At 41.9% G+C, this 19518-nt stretch overlaps 1 protein-coding gene across 5 annotated transcripts in view; it reads left to right on the top strand.

Moving 5' to 3' along the window:
• The first annotated feature begins 1124 nt into the window (after positions 1-1124).
• Positions 1125-19518, top strand: part of ARPP21 (cAMP regulated phosphoprotein 21) — a 163063-nt gene continuing 144669 nt past the window's right edge. Inside the window, exons 1-2 of one of the 5 annotated variants that reach the window (XM_052638299.1) lie at positions 1707-2415; positions 3576-3632. The gene's annotated coding sequence lies outside the window, so the exon portion shown is untranslated. Of the gene's footprint in view, positions 1178-1706; positions 2416-3575; positions 3633-4015; positions 4367-19518 lie in introns of those variants that run through there. The other 4 variants (XM_052638304.1, XM_052638298.1, XM_052638305.1 and 1 more) reach the window with 4 other exon arrangements.

Genomic DNA, 19518 nt, shown 5'->3' with positions numbered 1-19518 from the left:
CTGAAACCTCATATAGCAGATTTATTCTTATTCCAAAACTAGCCAATTCCCGAGGGAAACAATTTCCAATATTTGGGAAATAATTATCTATTCACCAAAACCAGTACAACTTCATCCTAATTTTTTCCATAGCATTTCCTAGCAGTGCACATAACATGTTTGGTATCTTAATCAATATCTTAGCATATATAAACATGGCTACTGCTGTTGAAATTACTTTTCTATAAAAACTGGAAGGCACACCCCTTAATAAATCTGTTTATAATATCTGTTATCAGGAACGGTATCAATAAATGGAACTGAAAGGATGTGGACATCTTCATGACACGGTTTATACTAGTTATTTATTTGTTGTCTCTTCATTGGGGTTACTAATTGCAGCTGGTAAAAGTTGATTTTCTCTTCTCCAATTTATTGTGGGATGGGGCGTTCATTGCACCAGATCCATAGTTATTCAGCGTCTACATTTCAGAAGCTGAATTGCTGGATACTGTCAGAATAAGCTTTGGCAATTCCATGCAGGCGTGTACAACTATAATTTTGCTTCCCATTAATAACAGCCTAGCAAGGAAGCCCAGAATCAAATGCCTTGCTCTCAGCTGGGGGCAGAACACCAGAGTGATCTATCTTGGCTGGTGACCTGTGATGTTGAAAAAGTAGGCTCTACATTCTACTCAGGAGGGATGGGCGGTGTTCCGGAAATGTATTCCCATTCCTCCACTATTCCTTTTTTTTTTTTTTCCTTTTGGTAGTGTGTACCTTGAAACAATGGGGGGGGGGAATGAATTACAGATAATAAAAATAGCACATCTCCAAACAAACAGGAAATGCAGCCCTTTTATTTCTTGGGATGTCAACTCTGCGCCCTGCCCCACGCCCTAGCCTGCAGGGGTTTCTGGGGCACCTCTGTGATTCTCAGTCAGCGCCCGGGTGGGCAGCGGGCTGGGCGGGCGCCCACGGGGAGTCCACTTGGCGCAGCACAAGAGGACTTGGGGTCCTGGCTCAAAGCCGCGAATGTCTGAGCGCGCTGAGGCTTCGGCTGGATTTGGGTGGAGTGAGGTGTTATTGTTGTGGGATATTCTCTGCAGAGTTGGCCTGGAGAGTGAGCCCCGGAGGAAGGGAGTGAGCACGGCTTGGCCAGGTGTCCGCCGCCAGAGTCGGGAGGCGCCCAGGAGAGGTACTTGGGGCTTTGGCCCCGGGCGGGGAGGGATGCGCGCTGGCCGAGAGCGGGGACGCATGGTGGAGGGGCAGGGGGGCAACGTGCCAGTTTTCTCTCTGATGAATGATGTTCACGCGCCGTTCGTGGCTCGGGCGCTTTGTCTCTAGCCCGGGGCCCGGTGGAGTAGACCAGCCAGGGGACGGATGGCACCACCACGCGCTCCGGGCACACCGGGCAGGTGCCCGCGCTCCGGCTCAGCCAACTCCGGCTGCGCCTGGCGGCCGAGGCCCGGCCCCCGCAGGCGCCCGACCGCGGCCATCTCCCGGGTGTGGCGGGTCAGAGGCTGGAGTCTGCCGGCTGAGCAGCTGCCACGCCACATGCGACCCGCACACTGCCGCCAGCCCGGGCGGGGACCGGCCGCGGCCGGGGCCACGGGGAGGAGCCGGGCGCGTGGGAGGGCAGGGGCGCGCGGAGGCGGGGAGCGGGGCGCGCGGGACCCAGGGACGCCCGAAGCTGGCTGGCTCGGGGAGGGACAGGTGGGAGCAGTCAGACGACTGGAGACGCGGAGACCGGCACGCAGAGAGAGGGAGGGAGAGGCAGGGGACGCAGGCAGGAGGGAGAGGGAGTAGCAGCCTCGCGCGCCCTCCCTGCAGACGCCCTCCTCTGTCCGAGGGAAGCGGCCGGGGGCGCCGCGTGGCAGAACGCGAGAGATGCGGGTGCAGAAGACCGGGAGGAGGTCCCTGCCTCGCTAGTGGGACCAAGAGTCGCGGAGGGACCGCCGCGAGGGGCAGCTCGGAGAGCGCATCGCGGGACGGCGGCAAGCCCGCGGCGGGCTGCCGGGCTGAGGGACGGACGGCCAGACAGACAGACGTGCCCGGGGACGGACTGGCAGCCAGGAGGCGGGAGCTCGCTCCCTCTCCGCAGCCGGGGGCCGAGAAGGCGGCGGCAGCGCGCCCCGAGCGCATCTGAGCAGCGGGGAGCCGCAGGGACCTCGGGGTCACCGGCCGAAGCCGCTGCTGTGGCCGCAGCCCTGGGTGCCGCAGCCCTGCCGGGAGCCCCGCCGACGCCGCAGAAGGCTCCTTTTATTAGCAGTTAAATAAATCGACCCAAAATAATAACAATAATAAGCCAAAGCAAACAAATGCAGCCAAGTCATCCGTGAGAAACAATAATACTAAGAAAAGCCACAAACCAAAATCAATCAAGGAACAGAGACGCTGGGGGGACGTCCACTTTTCGGTCAAGGTAAAATAATGGTAAGGTCCTCCGACGTGAACATCGCAGCCTTTTGCCATTTCTCTCGCTTTTCCCCTTCCTTCCTGCCTTGCATCTGTGCGTTCCTTTCGCGTTGTCTTTAGCTCTCTCCTTCCTGTTTGCAGAAAGCTGTTGTTATGCATGTATTGTGTTTCCATGCTTTGTCGGAGGAGGGGTAGACTCCCCCCTCCCCAGCATGAGGCAAAAATGAAAAGCAGGAAGAGAATGGAAAAGAGCAGGTCTCTTCATTAGAGAAGTACACAGTTGATCTTTAAAGGCTTCTCTGTAGAAAGTTGGGAATGTGCACATTTCTTTTGGAAGAGAGCTGTGCAAGGGGCAGAAAGTTGTCATCTGTTTGTTGTCCTCGGAGGACTTGAGATCCTGGCTCCCCCAGGAATTAGAGGAAAGATGTTCAGCTTCATTTTTACGTGTCTGAATTCTGTATCGTTGCAAACTCCAAATTTAACATCTTCTGCCTCAGGGTTGTAGATGTAGTGGTAGAATGGAGTTGAATGAGACAGGTGTATAGAAAGTTTCCAAGGAGGAGAAATGGATTCTCTGGGTGTTTATGCATGGAAATGGAGCTGGAGTGGATGCTGTTGCTGTCAGTTCAGTAGCCTGAAGATATAGGCAAGCACAGAATCTGAGCTGGAAAGACAAAGAAAGAATTGAAAGTTAGATGGATGGAAGGCTGGTAAAAATCACTTTCACGAGATTGGAGTGCAGATGCCCATTTTCATTTCTGACTTTTTTCAAGTCTGTTGGTATGACACTTCAGCCTCCCCAAATAAAGATGACGATCTCCAAAGTTTAGGCTGAATGTGGACAAGATTTCACTCAAATACTGAAGAAATCCGAACGATCCCCACGTCTTCTTCATCCACTTTGGTGACCAAAATGGCTGTGATTGTTTTGAGAAAACGGAGAAATGGAGCTGACAGGAAATCACTTTTCATTCGGTAAAAGTTAGGAAACCTTTGACACTTTAAAATCAATGCAGCTACTGCTCAGGTTTTGTCACCACAGGGCTTACATGTCTTCGTAAGATTTTAGGTAATGTCATTTTCGCAGAGGACAGTCATTTGGAAGCCTAGAGCTCTAGCCATGTAGCCGAGTAGTCTGATTATCTTGGCAGTGATGACTTCTGCTTTTTCCCAATAAGGATCACATGGGAGATAATAACATATGCCCTCATCTCAGGTTGACACGGATTTCTAAGGTATGTATGTGTGTTTGATCCTGAATATCCTTTCTAATAACATTCTTATGCTTCTTTTCGTCCCTTGAACAGAATGTTTTTCAAGGCTCCAGAGAGGGAGTTTAGAATATTCTTTAAGGAATACAGTTCTTCCTTGCAAAAGGCTAGTCTGTTACTACCCTTGCTTATTAATACTGTCACTTGGTCTCAAGTAATCTGCTTTAAATACAGTTTTAAGACATTCAGCCTGCTCTACAGAAATGCCTTAACTTATCCTCACTGCTTGTGATTAATCTTGTCCAATAAATCTTGAAATAAGTTGCTTTGGATGAATGTTTATTCAGCAGAGTACTTTTTCAGTGAGGTGTATTGAAAGAAACTGACACACTCCAGAAATGCACCTTGAGCTTCTCTGTGGCTTCATTTCACTGCATGCTAATTTCTCTTTTGCAGTATTCTGCTCAGACTGAGATAGGTTTGGGCACACTGCACTATTAAATTTGTAAATTGCTGGTCTCCCAGTGACTTTCCTTCTTGGATACCAGCTGAGCGTGGTTACCTTGAGAACTGTGGCACTAACCCCATTAGAGCATGCTCCACTGGGGAGTTCTGTGTGCTCTATTTTTAATGCTATTTAATGAGGGAGTGAGTGCCTCACTCAGCACTACCAGGAGCAGGATGGAAGGCAGAGCTGGGCATGGTGATGGATCCTGGGGAAGGATGTCTGGGAAGGTACAGACTGGCTACTGGAGATGGTAATTTTCATTAGTCCTAATGAATCGCACTAACAGAGGCCAGTTGATTTTAGTGGGAGAATTACCTGAGAATAGTTTGATATGTGTTTTCATCGACCTCTCCAGTAATTCTTAGAAAGAAGATTCAATAATTTGAGTGCCTTAAAACTTCAGGGAAATAGTAACCAGGGAGTTGCTGTGTATATACTATTTTTAATCCAAACTGTCAGGTGCTTGGGTGGTAAGACGTGCAGAAGTAATTTCAGCTTCCTAAAATATTGTACTGGGGAAGGGTTTGGAGCTTGTGAAATGTTCTGGGCATAAAATAACAATCCTTCTAAGATAGGCTGATGACTTGAAGCTCTGCCTTGTGAATTTGTTTTTCATTTTCTTTTATAAATGTGGAGTCTAGATCAAGTATTGTGGCAATGAAGTGAAGTAGGACGTTTTGGCTGAACTTGATAGAATGTTTAAGCTGTTTTCCCCCCTTACTTTGAGATAAGCACAATAGATATGTTACCAAAGGTTAACTATCTCTTAAACGTAGATGGCAGAGGCAGCGCTGGTAATTTTCAGGATTTTATAATGAGGGGGGACATGTCTTAATGTTATAGTGCGTAAGATATACAAAGCCATCTGTCTGCAGTATTTGCATATATGCAGAACGCTTGTCTTGAGGTAGGAAGTGAGAATGTTCGATCAGAAAGGTCCCTGTTGTTCACTTTCACATTAACAAGGTACTGCAGTTGGGTTATTTCTTTGTGCACAGTAAAGCTAATTAGAAAAATGCCTAGGTTGTTTCAAAAGTAATAAACACAAGAGAAAGTGAGAAGTTTGTATTAAGTGGAGAAATGAGTCATAACTAATATTAAATGAAGCTGTTAGAACAGTGTCCAAAATTGTCCTGAATCTTGTCAATTTTTATAAGAAGTAACCCCCCCCCAAAAAAAAAACAAGAAAAATACATTGCAGAGAGTTAGTATAATTTGCTGCAGTTGCTTGTGTTTCCCACCTTCTACTTTGAGAAGGAGAAAGTAATCTACATTGACTATAGTATTTCTCTTACCGGAGAAATATTTGAACCACAGTGCTGCTACTTTTCTCCAGATTCTCTAGGCAATGGGCATTTTCATCTGAATCCAATGTGGATTGTATCTGTGCACAAGATCATGATAAACTGCACAAGTCGAGTGTGGAGTGAGTCAGCCGGTGAAGACACAATATACCATATAGCCAGAAGTGGATAGGACTGAAGATCCTCATTAGTATGGAGAGACAGTTTGAAGTCCGTTAAGGCTGAAAATTGCAAATGAACCCTTTGTATATATGTTAGTTTAATTCAGATCTGCTTCATGACAAGGTTAGAAAGAATCTGGGGCTTAAAGGTGATGTGGACACTGAAAACCATCTCTTCAAATGGTAAGTACTGGCATGGTCCTAAATGGTTCCACACAGTGGTGCATGTTGAGAAATTTGTGAATCTCTAATCAGGAAAAGAATTGGCTTCCTCAAAAATGCCTTATGTCACCAGCGAAGTTCTGAACATATTTTAACTCAGTGATGATGAACTTATCAAATCCGTACTTCCTCCCTTTAGACAAACGACCTTCATTTTTTTTTCTAAATCGGTGCTTCCAGAGTCTTTACATTTCTGACTTTGCTTTTTTCTTTTATTTTTCATTCTAACATTGAAAGTTAAATATGTTTAATGATTTCAAACAGTTATAGAAGTCACTGCTGAAGGACTGTTGAAGGTAGAAAAAATATGAGCAAGACTTATCTGTGACTGGATTTGTTTTTCTCAGGCTATCTTTGCTTCCTTTAATGTATATTTATGCCAAGTGCTAATAAATTGATTTTCTCAGTAGATCAGAGTCTTATCATCTAAATTAATTTTGCTCATCTTGGATTAAACTTGGCTCTGGATGTTCAAAGTTATGTAATATTTGTATTTACATCACAACCCTTTCATTTCTATGAGGATGAGATAGGAGCTGAGATACACAGTATTTAAACTGCATACATTAGTATCATCTGCTTGATCAAAAATAAAGTACTTGAGGCAGAGTTTCAAGTTTACTCTGCAGGTTTTAATGTTTGGCAGCAGTGTTAGCTTGTGGTTTCAAAATCCTCTGTAATCTGGTGATATTGTATTTTTGTAAGTCATGAAACGCCCATCTAGCATTTTGAAGGTACCTTTCTCTAAAATTACTGGGAGGTATCTGTGCCCTGGGAAATAGCTGTGCAGGTAAAACAAAACACGGATTGAAAGAATTCCGCTGGGACAGTTGAGGAGAAATTGAAAAAACGAAAGGAACTGACTTAGAATACACCAAACTGACTCTACCTTCAAACTGAGTCTTTAGCATCATGCTACGTTCTTCCCTTGCTGCCAGCAGCGATCTTCATATCGGCAGGTGGAAGGACTGGTAACCATGGTCTGCAGCCACAGTAGATCAATATTTTAAATTCTTCTACATACTTTTCTTGAGAAAATTTCTCCTGGCAGTTTTTTATAACCCCTACCTAATATACAATGTCCATGCCAAAGGTTATGTGAGATTTTTTAAAGTTCTGTAACCAAGTGATATCTATTAGGATCAAATTGCATCTGTGACTTATTTAAAGGCCAAAGAATTCACCCAGAATTATCTCACTCAAGGTACAAGGTCATAATTATCCCTCAGTCATAAATTCATACCACATTTTTAAAGTATTAATATGTTACAATTGTTTCTTTTATCTAGCAGCAGAAAATCTTTCATTTTCTGCAGGTAAAGGGAAGAGGGTTCCACTAGAGATTAGCCCTTTAAGAAACAGGCCTTTTATCAATTTATTACATTTCACACTATTTTAAAATGGTGCAATTCTTACATTAAAAATGTTTTGTGGATAACACACAAAATATTAATATTTTGTTGACAATATCACTTCTGTGAATAGTAACATTGGTTTTAATATAAGTAAAAATGAAATTCGGTTTCAGTTGAAGGATTTAAGATTTTTAACAGGAAAACAACTGCGTCATGTTTTATTTCAAATATTTAGGCAAATTTTGTAGAGATTTCTGTGGTTATGCAGCATGTGATTCTATGCAGAATCACTTAATGTAATACACAGTCTTTTTTTTCTGCAAGTTTTTTTCACTGAGACATATTCGCAAAGCTAATCTCCCTAAATAAACCCAGATCAACCTCCTGATACCCACACAAGATATGAAATCAGTGTTTGTGATAAAGACTTCCAAAAGAACTCTTTCTGTGACTTTTCAACCTAAGATGGATGTAGTGCTGGAATTTTTAATAATGGATACACATTCTTTTACATTTCCTTTATTGTCAGTTGTTTCTTTATCATGCATTAAATGTGTAAGGATCATCTCTAGGGAAATGCAAACCAGAGGAATGATCTCACATATTTTGCAGATTTTCTTCCATTTGTCAAGATCCAATACTCACGTTAGGACCATCTAATCCACAGCATCATACCTTAAAGGAAAAACTAAAAATCCATGTTGACATAATTTGATCTGGTTGCAATGGAAAATCAGCACCAATAATTGAGATAAACTGTTTCCCCATCTTCAGAAAACAACGGAACATCAATTTCTAAAAGTTTTGCAGTCTTCCAAGTCCAAATATGATATGCCTTGACATGGAAATTAGAAGGCCCAGCTGTCATCTGATTGTTCCGTCATCTGAGTTGCTTTCAGGTGATTTCATCACCGTCACATAGAAAAATCCAGCCATGGGTCGGCAGAGAATGAAGGAGGGGCATGACAACTCTCTGAAATTCAGGGATTATGCATAATTGTTTAACTTTTTCTTGCTCATAAACTCAATAGGCAAATAAAAAGCTATCGTGTTAATGTTGCAGTTTTTTTATACCTTTCTAAAGCCACCAGCTAAAATCTCCACATGAAGTTCTAATACTTATTGATAAGAAAATATCCATACTCTTCATTGGCAGGTTTTTCTTAGCATTTTACTGGTTAATATGTATACCACTCTGATGGAAATCCCAGTGCTGCTGTCATCTGACTTAATTTAATCGTCAAAGAGCTGTTAGAAAATAAGTAGATGCCATGTGAATATGTGACAGAATCAAGACTTCAGCATTGTTTACAAGCTTCAAATACTCGATTCTTTAAAATGCAATTTTTGAAAATGAGTCAAAAGATCTTTTTGTTATAAATATAGCATTTTTTTTAAATATTTTTTAGAGAAAGAAGATTAAGGTCGATACTCAGATGACCACTCTTTTAAGTCAACGAAGCACACAGTTATGTTGAAATTGCTATTGAGCTCTGCCAAATTCATTCATGGTCAGGACATTGCAGTTGTACCTGTGATCCTATTTCTTTTATCCGGCTTATGGGAATAATGGCACTAACACTTTCAAGTTATACTGTTTTATATTTATTTTAAATTTACTTAGATATACTAGCATTGTAAGAATTTTAGGAAATTATCAAACAAATGGCATGGCACTAAAGACGAATTTAGAAATCCCACTGGAAGCAACTAGTTGGTATTAATGGTTTGTCTTTTTATTTTCACTTTGGTGCTTATTTAACTTCGTTCAGCATTTATTTCATATTTCCTTTGTGAAGATTAAAATCTTTCTCTAACCCTGAAATTTCCACATAATCACGGGTAGTTTGGGAAAGATGAAAGGATACAGCGTGCCATCATGGTGTGAGTCCATGCTGTTGCTATCTGCTTAAGCTCCGTGAAGCACACTTAACAACTGGACTCCTTCATTTTTAATTACTATTATAATTATCGACTTTATCTGGAACTACATGTGGCTTCATTTTTAGTGGGTTTTTTTTTTTTTTTTCAGCATGAAGAGGTGGGAGAGTGTATTTAGTTAAGAGAGTTTATATGTGAAAAATGTCTTCATATCGTAAGACACGGATGTAAGTATCGGTTCAAGAGGGATATCATTTCACAATGATAATGATCCCAGTGTCGGCATGATTTGTCAGATATGATGCAGGAAGCTATAGATAGGGAGACCTTTTGAACTCAGAGGGGCTTTGGATCCCTTGTCAGGTTAAAACTAAAGAAGTGTGGGCTAGAGGATGCTGGAACTCATCAGGGAGCAGGCAGGGGGCTGCTGTGTGCTCATGATGACAGACTGTACCACTGAGATACACGGGCCTCTATGGGGTTCTGCAGATCAGAGAAACATGCAAAATCTGGATTAAAAGAAAAGGTCCGGAAAACAAAGTCTAAATGTGATGGTGCATCTAAATCTCACTTCTCCAAAACTTACCTCTGTAAATATTCAATTTACCCCCTGAGCAACCCATCCTGGGGTCTAGCTTCTGGGTCTAAGTAAATAACTGAAAAATATGTCTACGGCCAAGATTCTCAACCCCTCTCTGCTTCCTGGTTTCCTCAAGACTGCAGTAACACCAGTTCAGTCACAAACAAATGCCCATCATGTGACCATAGCGATTTCGTTAATTCCTCGTTCCTGCTTGGCAAGACAGAAACAAAGTCCCTGGCACCTTGGTATTTCACTAAAAGGAAACCATCACCTTTTCATATAAAAAGTGTTGAGAGAAAGCTTTAACCTGATTACATGAAACAAGAAAAACTTCTTTTTAAGCATTTTGTGTGTCTGTGTTTTAGTAATTTAGAGTACATTTCTTTTCTGTTTCCGCCTTGTAACCATCTTTACTGGTTGAAATTGGAAACTAGCTTACTCTCTCCGTGCCTAGAGAGATGTTTTTCTAGGCACAGTATTTTCTGTGAGCCTAGAAAATGTCAACAGCCAAGCAGAGGTAGTAACTAATCTAGGAGGTGGGCCTTGTATGAGGATAGGAATGCTTAGTAAGGTCATTCTCTCCTGTCAGTCTCTAGGGGGAGAGATGGACCCACTGAGAGTTTTCTGGAAAGTGAAAGGATAGGACTTCTCTAAAACATTTTAATTGAGTAATTTCCACCATCCAAAAGGGGTGGCCAAAGAGCAAGGTAATTATTGAATGCGAAGGAACTGAAATGGATCCAGGGAGGAATTACCTTGCATCCTGCGCTGAGGATTGCGACCAGGAGCAGCAACTCTGGGGTGGCAGGGTAGGTGGAAACATTTGTCAATATCCTCTCCGAAGTTAAGGCAAGCAAAGCAGTGGGCTGGCTGCTGGGCTCTCTGGCGCTCCCACTGGCGGCTTTGGTTTCCTGTCTCCCGAGCCGGGAGAAAGCTGTTTAGAGTGCACTGCTGATAATGGCCTCAGACTCTAAAATATCTTCAGTTAATGTTGCTGAAATGAATCATTTCAGCCCTTACATGAAAATGGTCAGAGGGTGATGTCTGGGTGATAACTGGGTTTTAATCAGTTGGTCCCCACCAGAAAACGGAGAACCATGAATGGTGTTCCGTAGAGAGGCTGAGCTGTGCAAAGCAGTTAATTCATCAGATAACCACACTTTTTTTAAATCATAATTAAATATCAGCCATTCTTCTGAGGGGACTTCCATAGTGGCAGAGTGGTCAAGAATCCACCTGCCATTGCAGGAGACACAGGAGATGCAGGTTCTATTCCTGGGTCAGGAAGATCCCCTGGAGAAGGAAATGGCCACCTATTCCAGCATTCTTGCCTGGAGAGTCCCATGGACAGAGGAGCCTGGCAGGCTCTAGTCCAAAGGGTCACAGAGTCAGACACGACTCAGCGCACACACACGTTGTTCTGGGAAATAGTACCATCAGAAAAGGCTCCGATGAAATTTCTCAGAAGGTACCTGAGAACACATTTATAAACTTTCAATATTCTAATAAGTGCTAGAACAAAAAATTAGGAAAGGTTAGAGAGTATATTGGAGAAGGCAATGGCAAGCCACTCCAGTACTCTTGCCTGGAAAATCCCATGGACAGAGGAGCCTGGTAGGCTGCAGTCCATGGGGTTGCTACGAGTCAGACGTGGCTGAGCGACTTCACTTTCACTTTTCACTTTCACGCTTTGGAGAAGGAAATGGCAACCCACTCCAGTGTTATTGGCTGGAGGATCCCGGGGACAGGGAAGCCTGGTGGGCTGCCATCTATGGGGTCGCACTGAGTCGGACACAACTGAAGCGACTTAGCAGCAGCAGCGAAGAGTATATGCAACATTATATATGTATACTAGGTTGGTCAAAAAGTTTGAATTTTTCTATAAGATATTCCAAATGAAAATTTTGGCCAACCCAATACGTATTACATATACTATACATATATATATATATATATGAGGGCTGTTAGTCTCTTTTAATATGTGTGTATACACACACGCACATATATATATACACTAATATAGATAGTATGTACATATATATACATACTGTATATATATATATATATACTAGAATCAGCATAATATAAATGCTAGCCATTTAGCATTAAACAAAAAACGAATTTACAGGCAAACCTCAGTAATATTGTGGGTTCATTTCCAGACCACCTCAATAAAGCTACTTTTGCAATAAAGCATGTCATATGAAATTTTTTGGTTCCCAGTGTGCAATTGTATCCTGTCTTTAAAAAAGCCAATGTACATACCTTAATCTAAAAATGTTTTATTATTAAAAGAGACTAACAGCCCTCATCTGAGCCTTCAGCAAGTTGTCATCTTTTTAGAAGAGTAACATCAAAGATCACTGATCACAGATCACTTTATAACAAATATCATGATCAAGAAATGATGGATATATTAGAATTACTAAAATGTGACATAGAGACAGGAAGTGAACAAATGCACTTGGGAAAAATGGCACCAATAGACCCCCTTGATGAAGTGGTGCCACAAACCTTCAATTTGGAAAAAACAAAAAGACAATAACTACAAAGAGCAATAAAGTGCCATGAAACAAGGCCTGTGTGTATTTCCCAGTGCATTTTTTTTCACTGTCCTTAGCTGTTCTTGTTTGCACATGCCAGCTATTTAATAGGCTTGTGGAATTAAAAATTGACCTTTATATTGTTGATGGCTCCTATTATTCAGGATTAAAATCAGCTCTAAGTAAAGTTTTAACTGTGTTTTTCCCCTAAAAGTTTCAGCCTAAGTGGATCTGACATTCATCTTTCTGAAAAAGAGAACAAAGAGATGCCCTTATATGTAGAATTATAACTTCACTAGAAATGATTTTGGCTCGTACAAAGAAGCTTCTCCTTTAGATCTCAAGCAGTGACTCAGGCTTTTATGGAGATAGCAAGGTCCCTAAAACGTCAGTCGTTTACACTGAATACCTAGATCACTTTTCCGTCTACGTGAAAGGAAATCATAGTTAACACTCAGTTAATGTGGTCTTGGGAGAGAAGATGAGGCAAGGGCACAAACAATTTCTAAGTCGCTGACACACAGAGCTGGAAACAATGCCTGTTTGCTGGAAATGTGCCTTTGAAGGGATTAACATTGGGGAAGGTGATCCAGGATGTGGGGAAGAAATTCACTCTTCCAAAGAACTGGGCAAGTAGGCAGTGATGGACGAAGGCAGGGGAGGAGGAATGAGAAGAGAATACTGAAAAATTGGGTTTCCTTAGAAGGCAGTGGCAACCCACTCCAGTACTCTTGCCTGGAAAATGCCATGGACGGAGGCCCCTGGTGGGCTGCAGTCCATGGGGTTGCTAGGAGTCAGACATGACTGAGCGACTTCACTTTTACTTTTCACTTTCATGCATTGGAGAAGGAAATGGCAACTCACTCCAATGTTCTTACCTGGAGAATCCCAGGGACGGGGAAGCCTGGTAGGCTGCCGTCTATGGGGTTGCACAGAGTCGGACACAACTGAAGCGACTTAGCAGCCTCAACAGCAACCTCTCTTTCTGCCTTAAGGAGAGTTGCCCTACTCTCCCTATTATATGGAAGCAGTGATCAGATTGATGAGGGTTAACTGGCAAACCAGTTAATCTGCTTGGGACCAGTAGAACTGAATTAAGGTCTTACCCCTCTCTTTCAAAACAGTCTAATCCTAAAGTGTGGGATCTGGTTGAATAAGAGTAGAGTGAATTTGCTTTCTTAATTTCTACATTTTAGGGTATGCTGAGCATGGTTCCGATGGAATGAACATCTGCATACCTTTCTGACTTGACAAAGCAGAACAAAACCTGGTACCTTAATTTCGAAAGATGAGAACATTCTGTCTTCTTTGAGGCGATGGCAGGCTTTAGGAAGATGTAGAAAGCAAGAGAGTCTGCCACAACTGGCATTTCCAACAGGAAACCAGAAAAATATCTTCTGGACCACACTGTGTCAAAGTAGGGGACTTTCCACGGGAGCTGAATGGAAGAGACGGAGTTCTTGTGTGGGAGTCAGCAAGATCTGTCTGTGGCATCAGATGTCATACTCACTCATTTACTTGTTCATTTTTGGTTTTCAAATATTTATTGAAAATAAATATTTTTACAGCCGGTCCCAAGCTAAGTATTTGGGAAATTTGCTCTGTAGGATTTTGTAGGCATTTAGGAAAGAGATATGCAATAGAACCCTTTCAATAAAGAATTGAATGGTTGAGAGCATAAGGAAACTCCAAAATGATAGATGGAGAATATCCTGGATGATAAATTATATAAACAAATTATGAATTAATTTGACAAATCAGAAAAATCTTTTTTTTTAACCCATAAATTTCATTGAGAAAATTGACAAAAAGTATACCTTGAGAGTGGAGACCATATTGTTTCCAGAAAGCAAACAAGGAAGAATTAACACCAGTACTGGGGGAAAGTTCTGTTGATGATAATAGAGCACAAACTGAAATCATGAAAGCAGGAACTGGGACGTTCTCTTAGAAGAGAAAGACAAGCTGATTGTGACAAATGTGTATGGAATTGGAATAAGCCATTTGGTTTTCTTTGTTGAATTTATAAAAATCATGCATTTAATACACTGTTACTAGGGCTGCAAGCAACTGATGCAAATATCATTGTTACAAACTACAGAGTTCAAATTCATATCAGATCAAGCTAACGTATCTGTTTAGATTTAAGAAGAAAGTTTTTCTGAAAGCAAATGATTTTTTGAATTTGTTGTTAGATTCTACATTGTGTGTTTGAAAAAGGAAACTGAAATAGTTTCAGAATATTATAAACATCCTTGGTAGATTAAAAAATAATGCCTGTGATGAGATGGAGATGGGCTAACATACAGTTCTAGGAAACTTTAGGAGTAAAAGGTTTGATCTGTATGTTACTCAAAGGATCATTTCTCTTAAGAATGTATTTTTTTCCATTGGCTGAGACAGAGTTACAGATTTAGGTATTTGGAAGCAGAGGGGCATCTGGATACATTGTCCTAAGACCTGCACCATGTTAAAATTTCTTGCCCTCAGACACTAAGGAAGAATTTACTTTTAGAAGTTACCCATAAAGCATCAAAATTACACCAGATGATTTCTAAAATCTCTTCCAGTATTCAGTGTCTATTATTGAATGATTTGGGAGAGTATAATATTTGTGAATCAATTTTATATTGAATCGCCCCTAAATTTTGGTCATACTTTCTTTACTTAATGGTCATACTTTCTTTACTTAACCTTTCAAGGAAGGACTAATGCTACAGAATGAGTGGAATGATTAGAAGGTTGTCATTCTTCTAGCACGTAGCTAACTTATCGTGAGTAGAATAGTTAGGAGTGACAGCTTTACACTGACGTGTGTGAAATAGCTAGTGGGAAGCTGTTGTATAGCACAGAGAGCTCAGCTCGGTGCTCTGTGAAGCCCTAGGGGGTGGAACGGGGGTAGGGTGGCAGGGAGGTCCAAGAGGGAGGGCATATATGTGTGTGTGTGAGTGTGTGTATATATCTGTGTCTACATCTATGTATACACACGGCTGATTCACTTCACTGCACAGCAGAAACTAACAGAACATTGTAAAGCAATGAAGAGAATATGCGTTCCCAGACCTGGGTTCAGATTCCCTTCTGCAACTTGCTAGTAGGTTTTTCAAGCTTTCCTGAACCTCAGCTTCCTCATCTCTAAAATGGGCCTGTAAGCATTAAAGATGTTGTCTGTGCTTCTCCAATTCGTACTATTCATTTATTCCCTGGTGGCTCATATTTTCAGTTTGCTTTGTCCTTGTCACAAAGCAATCTGCTTGATTCCATAGGCCTCACAAAAAAAAAAAGCATCCCCTTGACACCCCTCCCAGTCTTGAGTGTGTTTTGTTGACATGGCAGTTACTTCGGGTATCCTGTTCATGCATAAAGGGACTCCAGTTTCAGTCCAGTCATACAGTACATGATACGTACTTTCAAGCCAGTGGTTCAGTGACGAAAGGCCATCTGGGAACCTCTAAAATCCAGATGCTTTCTAGAAGATACTCCTTTGCACAGACAGCAGGGTTTGACATTTTAGAAGCTTAGATGGACGGTAGGCATCTTGAAAAAGAGATGTGGGCATGGGTGGTTTAGAACTCCACGTATACAGAGAATTTCACATAGTATTTCGCCCTCTATTAGTGGTATCTCACATGGGATAAGGTTGTGGCTTGATGCTGCTTTATGAAGAATGTTAACTAGGGGGTTTTCTGTATTTGTCTAGAAGTGACATAGTTTAGTCTTAGCATCCTTCTGGGGCAATTTGGGGCTTTAAGAACCAGGGCTGATTTCAAATTGTAAATACTTACAATTTGTACATTTGTACACTTTGCAGATAATACCAATGGCTATACCCAGCAGAAGGCCATGTGTGTAATTAGAGATTCACCCAATGAGTCTAGCAAGAGAAGAGAGCTCTGAAATAGATGTTTCTAAAATCGCTAGAATACATTACCTCATTGTTTTGATCTGGCTGTGGGAATAGATTGGTTTGGATGTTTTAAGAAGGGATGAGGCGATGTCACTTGTTTCATTGTTTATACATCAGATCCTTGGGCTTAAGCAGGAATCAGAGGGTGTGTACTGTCAGCGATGAAATTCACAGCAGTGAGACAGACCCAGATCTGAGAACTCGAAATGACTGACAGATGGTACTTCCTAGTAGACTGATTGATAGATGGTCTTCCTAGTGACCTGACCAGATGTGTTGAGGGAAAGTCAACTTCTGGGGTATTCTTGATGAAGTACATAAATATAGCAAGGAAACTTTAAATGAAAGAGAAACGATTTTTTTTTTTAATGTTTTTATGGAAGCTACTGAGTGGCCATTAGTGGAGGAAATCTGTGCTTACTTCTGTATTGATTAGGTCATTAGTGGCATTTGTTCGGCCTTGCAGGAGTTACTTTACGTGGCTAGCACCTTCTGCCCTCTGTATTACTGTGTTTCTTCAGGCAGAATTTCTTTTTAATATAGAGGTACAAGATTTCTGTGGCCCTGCCTGTGTCATTTGCTGAAGCCACAGGGAGAGTGATGAGAAAAGTCAGTATAATTCTACTAATTCTGAATTTACCTTTGGATCATTTTTTTGAAACTTTTAATTTTATGTTGGAGTATAGCCTATAAGATTAACAATGCTTTGATAATTTCAGATGCACAGCAGCATATACATGTATATACTTCCCCCCAAACTGCCCTCCCATCCAGGCTGCCACATAACAGTAAGCTGAGTTCCTGGTGCTATTCAGTAGGACCTTGTTGGTTAACCTTTGGATCATTTTTGATCAGAAGCTACTTGTGGCTTTATTATTTTGGAAAACAGTCCTCTCACATGGCTCAATGGTAAAGAATCTGCCTGCCAGTGCGAGAGACACAAGAGATGTGGGTTTGATCCCAGGGTCAGGAGGATCCCCTGGAGGAGAAAACAGCAACCCACTCCAGTACTCTTGCCTGGAAAATTCCACGCACAGAGGAGCCTGGTGGGATACAGTCCATGGGGTCTCAAAGAGTCATACATTGAGCACACACCTCTACCTTTTTTTACCTTTATTTTGGAGAAAGATTTTGTTTCATTGTTTTTCAGTGTAAATGTTCAGTCAGTTCAGTCACTTGGTCGTGTCCGACTCTTTGTGACCCCCATGGACTGCAGCATGCCAGGCTTCCCTGTCCATCACCAACTCCCGGAGCTTGCTCACTTCCATCAAGTTGGTGATGCCATCCAACCATCATAAATGTTATCATATATTTATGAACTACCTCTCTTGTAAAAGAGAGAGACTTGCACGCCCACATGATGTCCACACCCATCAGCTCTTGGTCTTGATCACAGCATGGGATACTTCTGTTGTATCATACTTGGGGATTCCTGTTGCAGGGGAAAAGAAAGAGGTATATTTAATTCTTCTTTTATTTTTTTCCTTTGTGATACAACTCACACTGTGGGATGCAATAGCCATGTGGAACACAGAGAATTCTGTCTAATCTAGGCATCAGGAATTAAGAAACAGGATATAGGGGGATAACAGAAAGGTATATATGGAGCCATGACAAAGAAGGGCATGGAAGTTAACTTCTGACCTGGTATAGAGTGGGTAGAACTTTATGTGTCTCAAATCTGTACTTGTGGCTGCCGTTTGGGGCAAGAATGACCACCTAGCTCATAAATTCACCTATCATTGGGACAGTTTCTCCGGTTGTGATGGATAGGCAACAGGTTTGAAGTCAAGGTGACCTAAGTTTGAATTCTATCCCTGCCCGTCACTGACCTGGTGAAGTCAGTTAACTGTTGTGAGCTTTCATTTTCTTAATTGGCAACAAAACTCCCTTCATGAAGGATCACATGCAAAATATTTGCCGCAAAAGAGAAATGTTGTCTCTATCTGACTTCCTCCTGCAAGGTCTGACTATTAATTTATTAAAACGTTGAAACCTGTAAGAGCACATGTAATGAAGTGATACATCAATACTTGTTATGAAAATGCTATAAAGTTTGGGTCACAAATATCATCGGTCCACAGATGACTGAAAAAAAGATAAAATGGTTTTGATGGATGGTGGGATTCTTTTGTGTTGGCTTTTATAAGATATTTACGATACATATCACACAGTTAAGGGAAAGAATAGTGGGGGGGGGGGGCGGAATGACACCACATCTAACCTGTACCTTTACTCACCACCCAGCTCAATCTGAAACCGTGTTGTTGATGTAAGAGACGCAATGGTTCATGTATGTGGGTGTGCTCGGTGGCTCCGTCACGTTCTGGTCTTTGCAGCCACATAGACTGTAGCCCACCAGGCCCTTTGTCCATGGGACTCTCCAGACAAGAATACTGGAGTGGGTGGCCATCGCCTTCTCCAGGGGATCTTCCCAACCCAGGAAACAAAACCACATCTCCTGCACTGGCAAATGAATTTTTTACCTCTGCACCACCTGGGAAGCCCAATGGTTCATACTTAAGTATAAATAGATGCCCAAGGATAATTGACTAAGGAAGAGTCAATGCATCTCCTGCATTGGCAAATGAATTCTTTACCTCTGTGCCACCTGGGAAGCCCAATGGTTCGTACTTAAATATAAATAGATGCCCAAGGATAGTTGATTAAGGAACAAAATATTAATCAAAACATTTCAAAACCATGGTTTTGAAAATATTTAAGTGATAAGTGGAGTTTCAAGAAAAAAAATTGCCTTTCCACTTTCTCTTCTCATGGATTCATGAGGTTTGGGCTTTTCTTTTTCTTTCTTTTTCTTTTTCCGCCATGTGCCATGTGGGATGTTACTTCCCCGGCCTGAGATTGAACTCATGCCCCCTGCACTGGCAGCATGGAGTCGTAATTCTGTGGACTGCCAGGGAAGTCCTGGTTTGAGCTTTCAAATGCGTGTTTGATGCTACACTTGTGATTCTTTACAGTTCAGGTATATTGCCTTGTTCTTCAAATATGTGTTCTGAGCCATCCCTCAGTCAGCTTGGGAAAAAGTTTGGTTATCCTCTGTGTTCTGTCCTTCGTTCTGCCTGGATTGATACCAGGTAGATAAACCTGCTTTAAGTCCGCCGGCCAACACACACTTCTGCAGTTTCCAAATATTGAAGATGAAGTGATCAGTTCTACTAGTATTTTCCCCCTGAGATTATCTTCTGGAAAATCTATGTTAGAATGAGCCAATGTGAGCCTTTTTCATGGGTGGTTTGGCCTCAATTTGTCTTCTAGCAAGCCAGCCCCAGACACCTGGAACACAGACTCGTCCATCCCTTGCCTGAGCTTTCATGTGTCTGTGTAAAGGGTGACGGTTGTTTTTGGCAGATGTACAGGATCAAAGGGGTCCCTTTATCCTGTTACCTTTGGGGAGTCGGTTGTTCAGATAAAGGAAGTGGTAAGGT

Source organism: Budorcas taxicolor, chromosome 1 (genome assembly GCF_023091745.1).
Source record: "Budorcas taxicolor isolate Tak-1 chromosome 1, Takin1.1, whole genome shotgun sequence".
NCBI lineage: Eukaryota > Metazoa > Chordata > Mammalia > Artiodactyla > Bovidae > Budorcas > Budorcas taxicolor.
This window is presented reverse-complemented; position numbering and strand designations above follow the sequence as displayed.